Genomic DNA, 8,560 nt, shown 5'->3' on the forward strand with positions numbered 1-8,560 from the left:
AAACACGTCTGATTTGGTATGTGTTGAGTTTCAAATGAACAGGAATACCTTTGGGAGAGCATTTGTTTTCCAGTTCTCCAAAGTTCAAACCATTACATATTTATTTCTATCTAGTGTGCTTTATTCTTTATTTGTATTACTTTCCAACTCCTGCCGGCTTTGAGTATGCAATCCATACAGTAACCAGTTCATATATGAATACAGATACAAGGAAAATGATGAAAGTTTAATGAAGGATGAAAATGAAGACTTGAATAGACACTTAGCTCTTCTCTGGGGGAAGACTTACTGTTACACAGATGTTAGGAACTCACAGATTAATCTGCAGATTCTTTGTACCTAACAAAATCCAAAAAAATGTTTCAAGGTTTGAAACATTGCATGTGAACATACACACTTACACATTCATATAGATATGCACATAAAATACGGAATAAAAGTGACTTCACATCAGTGATTTTATAGTACTGGGAAAATTGATTCTGTTCTGTATAAAAACAAGCCTTTTGTCCTGTACTTGAAAGCTTATTTACCTAAATGTGGAAAGGAAAAATTAGAGAATATTGACATTTTATAGTGATGGATAAGAACAGTTTTAAAAATGGCATGAGATCTAGAAGCCTACTCCTCTCATACACAAAGATTTATAGGTTAACTGCATAAGAAACATATTTTTTAATGTTCAAAGAGTTATAAGATTCTTTTAAGCTTCAGAATGGGAGAAAATCATTACAACACATAACCTATAAAATTAATATGCTCAACATAAAAGTGCTCCTACAAATCATTATAAAGTGACACCTTCTGACCCCTATGGGCAAAATACATAAACAGGCAATGTGTGACTTATAAACTAGGATCAGAAAAAAAGAGATAGCCATTTTCCAGTATACTGCTACATTTTCATTGTGAAAGCATAGAAGAAGAGATACTTATGTGTGTTGATGTGGGAAAGTATGAGTTTGTATAAGTTTTCTGGTTGGCAATCTGACAAAATTTTCATTGGGAAAACTAGGCACACAACTTTACTTCTCCCCAGATCCCATTCCTAGGCATGTGAAAGGTACCGAACAAAAGGACAGAAGGGTAAAGGGGTCATCAGTTGATGAGAGAGTTAAATGTTGTAAAAGACAAAAGGAAACTAGAGTTCACTCACAAAGTACAAATGGCTAAAAACAAACACCTGCTTAACCTCCCCTTAACTTCAGTGTTTAAAAGGTTAACCTAAGTATCAAGGGAAGCTTAACAGTATTTAGAGAAACAAAGTTAAACAGTGTAATGTCAAATATTGGCAGTGATGCAGGGAAATGATTACTAACATCGCAGCTACTGTAGAGGCAGAGAGGTGGGTTTTTGTTTTGTTTTGTTTTGTTTTTTTTTTTTTTTGACAGGCAGAGTGAACAGTGAGAGAGAGAGGGAGAAAGGTCTTCCTTTTCCATTGGTTCACCACCCAATGGCCGCTGTGGCCAGCGCACCACGCTGACCCGAAGCCAGGAGCCAGGTGCTCCTGGTCTCCCATGTGGGTGCAAGGCCCAAGCACTTGGGCCATCCTCCACTGCACTCCCGAGCCACAGCAGGGAGCTGGACTGGAAGAGGAGTGACCGGGACTAGAACCCCGTGTGCCGGCGCCACAGGCAGGGGATTAGCCTATTGAGCGGCGCCGGCTGAGGCAGAGAGATTTTTTTAAATAGACAATTTAGAAGGCAATATAGTTAGTACATGAAACACTGGAAGCAATTTTTTAAAATTTTCTTTAGCAATCATGTCTAAATTAAGCAACAGTTTAAAAAATGGACTGATAACATTGGTATGGGTTTGAATAAAAGACTGGTTGAAAAAGAAAATATTCTGGAACATAGTATATTTAAAAATACATTTCTTTTTTAAAGATTTATTTTATTTATTTGAAATGCAGAGTTAGAGAAGTAGAGAGAGAGGTCCTCTATGTGCTGGTTCACTCCCCAGATGGCCACAATGGCCAGAGCTGCAGAGAGCCAGAGCCATTAGCCAGGAGCTTCTACTGGGTCTTCCACACAGGTGGGCCATCTACTGCTTTCCTAGGCCACAGTAGAGAGCTGGCTCGGAAGAGGAGTAGCTGGGACTACAACCAGTGCCCATATAGCATTTATGCAAATACTCAGATTTTTTAACATGTTAAATGTTTCTTCTGGAGAGGGAACTGGGATTGGCTGCTAAGTCAAAGGGAGACCTAATGTATCTATACTGTCTGAAGTCTAAACCAAGAAAATAATAATTAATTTAAAATTGTTTAAAATATGAAAACAAATTGAACTTGTGGAGAACTAGGTCAGCTAAAGAGAAGACCTGGCTGCCTAAATTAAAGCCTTTTTGGAATTTGGAGGACCCTCTCAGAGATTTGCCAATCCTAGACACGGGTGAATTTTCCCATTCTTAGAAACACCTACAGTGAGAGTATGTATCCAAAGAATTCCCTATCATTTAACTAATTAAACCATGTCATGTGATTAAGATGAATAAGTCTCAAGAGATAACTAAATATAGAGTGGGAGGAATCATGTTACAACAGAAGAAAATGAAAATTTTATCAATCTGATATTTGAACACATGTTCCATTTTTAAAACAATGAGAAACTATCTTTTTAAAGGGAAAAATTAGGTAACAGAACTAAGTTTTGAAAAAATACATTGCTGTGGTTTGAAAGAAATTTAAGGGAAAATCTCAAGTATATAAGAATAAAAGAAAATGACAGACAAAATGGGACAGGAGAATCTATAAGGTCCAACATCTATTTTCTGAAATAGAAAATGCAAGAGTGTATCAAATAAATGATTAAGACCCTTTCTAAACTGAAGAAGGTATGAATGGTCAGCTTGCAATATAACTCAATGTTTGGACAGGATGCATTGGGAAAACCAACCACAACGGGTATAAAAAAAAAAAACACCAGAAATATGCTTATGAAATCTCAGATTTAACACGAGAACAACATTCTAAAAGCTTTCAAATAGTGTCTAGGTCACATAAAAAAATGAAAGAGCAAGAATTAAGAATTAAGATAGCTTTGGTTTTTCTTAAGTCGTAGGAGAGAAGACAAAATAGTATCTTCCAAGTTATGACGTAAAATTACCTTGAACCTTGAAGCCTATACCCAGCCAATAATTATTAAAGACCAAATATTGCTATCTTTGAACATGCAGTTTACTTCCATATATCCTTTTTGGGGATATTAAATGTAGGCTCTAGCATAATGTGGATCAGAAAGGAAGAAAATAGAACAGGCTTCAAGAACAGGCTTCAATAAATAGTGGATCTAATACACAAAAGCGATGTTGAGGATTACTAGGATGACCACTCTGCAACAAGCATAGAGAGCAACCAGACCAAATTATTGCTAAGCTAAGAATTCAGGAGTCAATGAAGAGAATTTTCATGAAGAATGGAATGCATTCCATTAAATAGAATTCATATGAAGTTGGAGTATCTTAGTAGTATGATGGAGACAACTTTATTCTTAAAAAGAAGCAAAGACAGACAATTACTGAGAAAAATGGGGGAAAAAACCATAGCAGTCATCATGGTCCTAATATTAAATGTGACAGTCAAGGACTTGCATTCTTCTCCTTTCCATTCTCATTTCAGATTATTTTGGAGGCAGGCAAAGGAAGCTCCCATCTGCTGGTTCCTTCCTCAAATGCCTGCAGAGACTAGACAGGGAGTCCTGCCAGGAGCTGGGAATGCACTGCCATTCTCCCACAAGGGAGGGAGAAACCCAAGTACTAGAACCATCACTGCTGCATCCTGGTGTTATGACCTACAACCAGAAATCAAACCCAGATCCTCTGATGTGGGATGTACATCATCATAACCATTAGGCTAAATGCCTGCCCCATGAATATTTGTTCAAACAATATACTAGTTAACACATACAAATCTTACATGATACATCTATTTTCTTTCTTCCATCCTTTGTGCTTTTCAAATCTTTTACTTTCATATATGCTATAAACATACAATGTATTCAATGTGTACAATGTATTTAAGGTTTATTTTGAGAGGGTTACAGAGAGAGGTAGAGACAGAGAGGTCTTCCATCCGCTGGTTTACTCCCCAGATGGCTGCAATGGCCAGAGCTGCACCGATCCAGAGCCAGGAGCCAGGAGCTTCTTCCAGGTCTCCCAAATGGGTGCAAGGACCCAAGGACTTGGGCCATCCTCCACTGCTTTCCCAGGCCATAGCAGAGAGCTGGATGGGAAGTGGAGCTGCCGGCCTGGAACCAGCACCCATATGGGATGGCGGTACTTCAGGCCAGCATTTTAACCCACTGTGCCACAGCGCCATCCCCTATGATGTATTCTTTATTTTAGATAGCCAGTTGTCTTTTAGGTAAAAGGAAAATTATTTTGCATTCACTTTTTCCATTTCTAGGTCTCTCCATTTCATTGTGTACAAATATATCCAAGTACCTATTGTTTCATATTCCTTTTGCTTGAGAAACTCCATTTACTATTTTCCATAAAGTGACTCTTCTAGTACTGAGTTCTCTCACTTTTCTCTGAAAAGGTCTTTATTTCTCTGTTAATTTGCAATATATTTCCATGAAAAATAGATTATTATCTCTTTCAGCACTTTAAAGATGCCACTACACCATCCTTTTATCTTTGTTCCTCTGTATATGTCTTTTCCCCCTCTCTGACTTTAGTATTTTGTTTTCAGCAGCTTGACAATGCTATGCCTAGGTGTATATAATGCATGAGTGTGCTTTTGGTATGTATCATTCCCTTTTTTAAAAAAAATTATTTATTTATTTGACAGGTAGAGTTACAGTGAGAGACAGAGAGAAAGGTCTTCCGTTGGTTCACTCTCCAAATGGTCGCATCAGCCGGAGCTGCGCCGATCCAAAGCCAGAAGCCAGGTGCTTCTTCCTGGTCTCCCATGCAGGTGCAGGGGCCCAAGCACTTAGGCCATCCTCCACTGCTATCTCAAGCCACTGAAGAGAGCTGGACTGGAAGAGGCGCAACCAGGACTAGAACCGGCGCCCAAATGGGATGCTGGCACCGCAGGTGGAGGATTAACCTAGTGTGCCATGGCACTGGCCCCGCTATGTATCATTCTTGATGTTTCTGAGTTTCATAGATTTATGTTCTGGGGGGTCACTAATTTTGGAACTTTCTTGGCCAAAGAAGTTTCTTCTTCAGCTATTTCTTCTACCTCGTTTTCTTTATGCCTAATGGGATTCCAATTATGTGTGTGTTCTAGCAGTATTTTCCCACAGCTCTTGGATACTGTTTTTATATTCCCCCCTCCCCTGGTGTTTCAGTTTGGATATTTTTTATTAGTCTAGCATCAAGCTTATTTCTTGGGTGTGCCAAACATATTGATGAATGTGTTGGAGACACCATGCTTCTATTACTATTTTTCATTTCTTAATATTTCCATTTGGTTACATTTTTCTAGTTTTTAAAATTTTAATGTTTTTAGTTTTTATTAATATACAGAGGACAGATTTAATATATTTCATAGGTACAATTCAAAGAAGATAACTGTACTTCCCTCCCTTCCTCTTTCCTTCAGTCTTCCTCTAAGTTTCTGAATCTCTCCCCAAATGTTGCCTATTTTGTACTTTTATCCAACTGGTAACTTATCATTAAAGGGATTTAAAATTCCATGTCCTATAGTTCACAAGGGTTAAGTCACTTCTGAATTTAGTTCTGATGATTGCCTTGTTTCTTGGGAGGTGTTTTCTTGGGTTTTGGAAATAAATTTTAAAAAATTTACTTGAAGGACCAAGACAGTTCATTCCTCAAATGTCTATAATGGCTGGGGTTGGGTCAGGCAAAAGCCAGGTCTCCCACCTGGGTGGCAGGAACTCAATTTACTGGGCCATTACTGCTGCCTGCCAGTGTTAGCATTAACCTAGCTGAAGTCAAGAGCCAGAGCCAGGTATCAAGCCCAGGTACGCTGATATAGGACACAGGTGTCTTAACCAGCATCTTAACAGTTAAGCCACTCACATTTTTATGTGCATTTCTGTGTGCCATTTTACTTTTGTCTCCTCTGGAAGCCAGGTATCTTATGAGAGACAGTAAAAAGTTAAGTAGGTCCTGAGAGGATATGTCTTTCCTTCTTTTAAACCTATAGTGTTTGTGTATGTGTGTGTGTTTTAATATAGGGTTAAGGTTTTTTTGTTGCCATGGTTAACCCATAGGCTTTAAAATCCACTAGTGTTGCAGTTCATTTCTCAACAATGTTGCAGTGGATTCGTTTCTGAGAGGAGGAGCATGGTGGGGGCAAGAGGCACGGAGTCACCACACAGACCCTGGGAGTCAGGTGAAAGCAGGCCTGAGGCAGACTCATTTGAGTTAGTACAACAGCTTATATAGCCAAGACCAGCCAATCCATTCAAGGGGCGGTCTATGCCCCAATCACAGCCTGTTGCCAGGCAGTTTTCAAAGCCATCCAATCACAGCCTGTTGCCAGTCAGGCTCTTGCCACCAGGCAGTTTCTAAAGCCATCCAATCATGGCCTGTTGCCAGGCAGCTTCTGTTGTCAGCGGCCATCTTGGCATGACCTTTTCAACTAATTCCACCACATTTCCCCCTTTTCATTTATTTTTGAGCAACGGGAGGCATGATTCTTGGCCATACCATTGTTGACCCCATTCCATGTGGTCTCTGTATGCAAAGGTCTCCATACACAGCTGTGCCTGTCTTAGGTTGTCCCCCAGGGAATCTTACCCGTCACTGACTAACCAGCCCTCAAATTGAGAGACCACAGGATTGCTTGCTCAGATGGGGGTAGGAATGAGGAACAATGGTAATCAGGAATGGCATGACCGCACACAGGCTGTGGGCCGTTTGAGTGGCTGACAGAGTTAGTGGGGTGCAAAACAGTAACAGATATGGCTATGGGCAGTTTCTCAGGGTAGGATAATAGGGCAGGTGCATCTGCTAACAAGGCAGATTCTGTCTTGTTCAGCTGGTTCTGGCAGGCCTGATGTTTCTGGCTGGTACCCAAATGGGCTGTGCTGCATTCTCTGGAAAGACAAGCATATCCTTGACCCTTGGTTAGCAGAGGGTGTGGTCCTTTCCATTCTCCTGTCAGGGGGTCTTTCCACCTAAGCATAGGGGCTGGGGTCTGGGATGGAAAGGATCCCCAGTGTTTATAAGCTGGGCTGATCCCTTGGGAATCAAAAGAAAATTGATAGTGAAAAGGACCTCAGTCAAAGCAAGTTGTGGGTCTGAGGGCATATGATGGTTTTTCTTTTTTAAGAGATCTTTAATCATCCAATGAGTTCTTTCAATGACTGCCTGTCCCTATGGGTTGTATGGGATACCTGTGGCAGACGGTATGTTCCAAGATTTCAGGAAGGAATTAAATTCCTGTGATGTATACGCTGGCCCTTTATCAGTCTTTATGGTCCAGGGGACACCAAGGACCAGCATGGATGACTTAACTGCCTTTATCACATTACTAGCCTTTTCTCCGGATTGGGCTGTTGCAAATACAGCCTTTGAATAAGTATCTACCACCACAAGGACAAACTCAAGTTTACCAAAGGATTTAATGTGGGTGATATCCACTTGCCATAGCTTATTAGGAGAAAGGCCTCGTGGTGGAATGAGGTGAAAAGTTCATGCCAAGATGGCTGCTGAGGTGAAAAGCTCATGCCAAGATGGCCACTGACAACAGAAGCTGCCTGGCAACAGGCCATGATTGGATGGCTTCAGAAACTGCCTGGTGGCAAGAGCCTGACTGGCAACAGGCTGTGATTGGATGGCTTTGGAAACTGCCTGGCAACAGGCTGTGATTGTTTGGGACATAGACCGCCCCTTGAACGGATTGGCTGGTCTTGGCTATACAAGCTGTTGTACTAACTCAAACGGGCTGCTCGCCTCAGGCCTGCTTTCACCTGACTCCCGGGGTCTGTGTGGTGACTCTGTGCCTCTTGCCCCCACCACTCTCCTCCTCTCAGAAATGAATCCACTGCAACATTGTTGAGAAATCAACTGAAACACACTAGTGATTATTTTTAGGAGAAAAGCTAGTTTTCCCAGAGTTTATGCCAATGCCTGGGTCTTTTTCAGGTTTAATGTTTCTATGGATTATGCTTCAGATACTATTTTCATTCATTCAGATATTTGCATATTTACCACTTAACTGTGTACCAGTTGCTGTACCAAATGTTGGTACTTTTAACTCCGCAAATACTCCACTACCCTCTGCCATTATTATATGCAGCTGTACTTTTTTCTCTGCCTTGAATAGCCTTCCAACTTTTGTGTGCCTTGTAAATTCGTATTCTTCTTGTAATGCTATCACCATCTCTAAAGCAAACAATCCCTGCCCCTAAACTCTCCATCATCATGGAGTTCATCCTCCTCAGTTCTACCTGTGCATCTTAGACATCGCTGTTTACCTGGTAACTGTAGGTGGCTGGGATTATTAACCATGTCTTATTAGTTTGTACGTCCTCAAGGTTTATTACTGATTGGTCTAAGGTAGTTACATATACAACAAATATGCAGGAGAGATGTTTGCTAAAGAAGTAAAAATCCTTTAGCATCTCTTAAAAAGCAA

The sequence above is a fragment of the Lepus europaeus genome, chromosome 19 (genome assembly GCF_033115175.1).
Source record: "Lepus europaeus isolate LE1 chromosome 19, mLepTim1.pri, whole genome shotgun sequence".
NCBI lineage: Eukaryota > Metazoa > Chordata > Mammalia > Lagomorpha > Leporidae > Lepus > Lepus europaeus.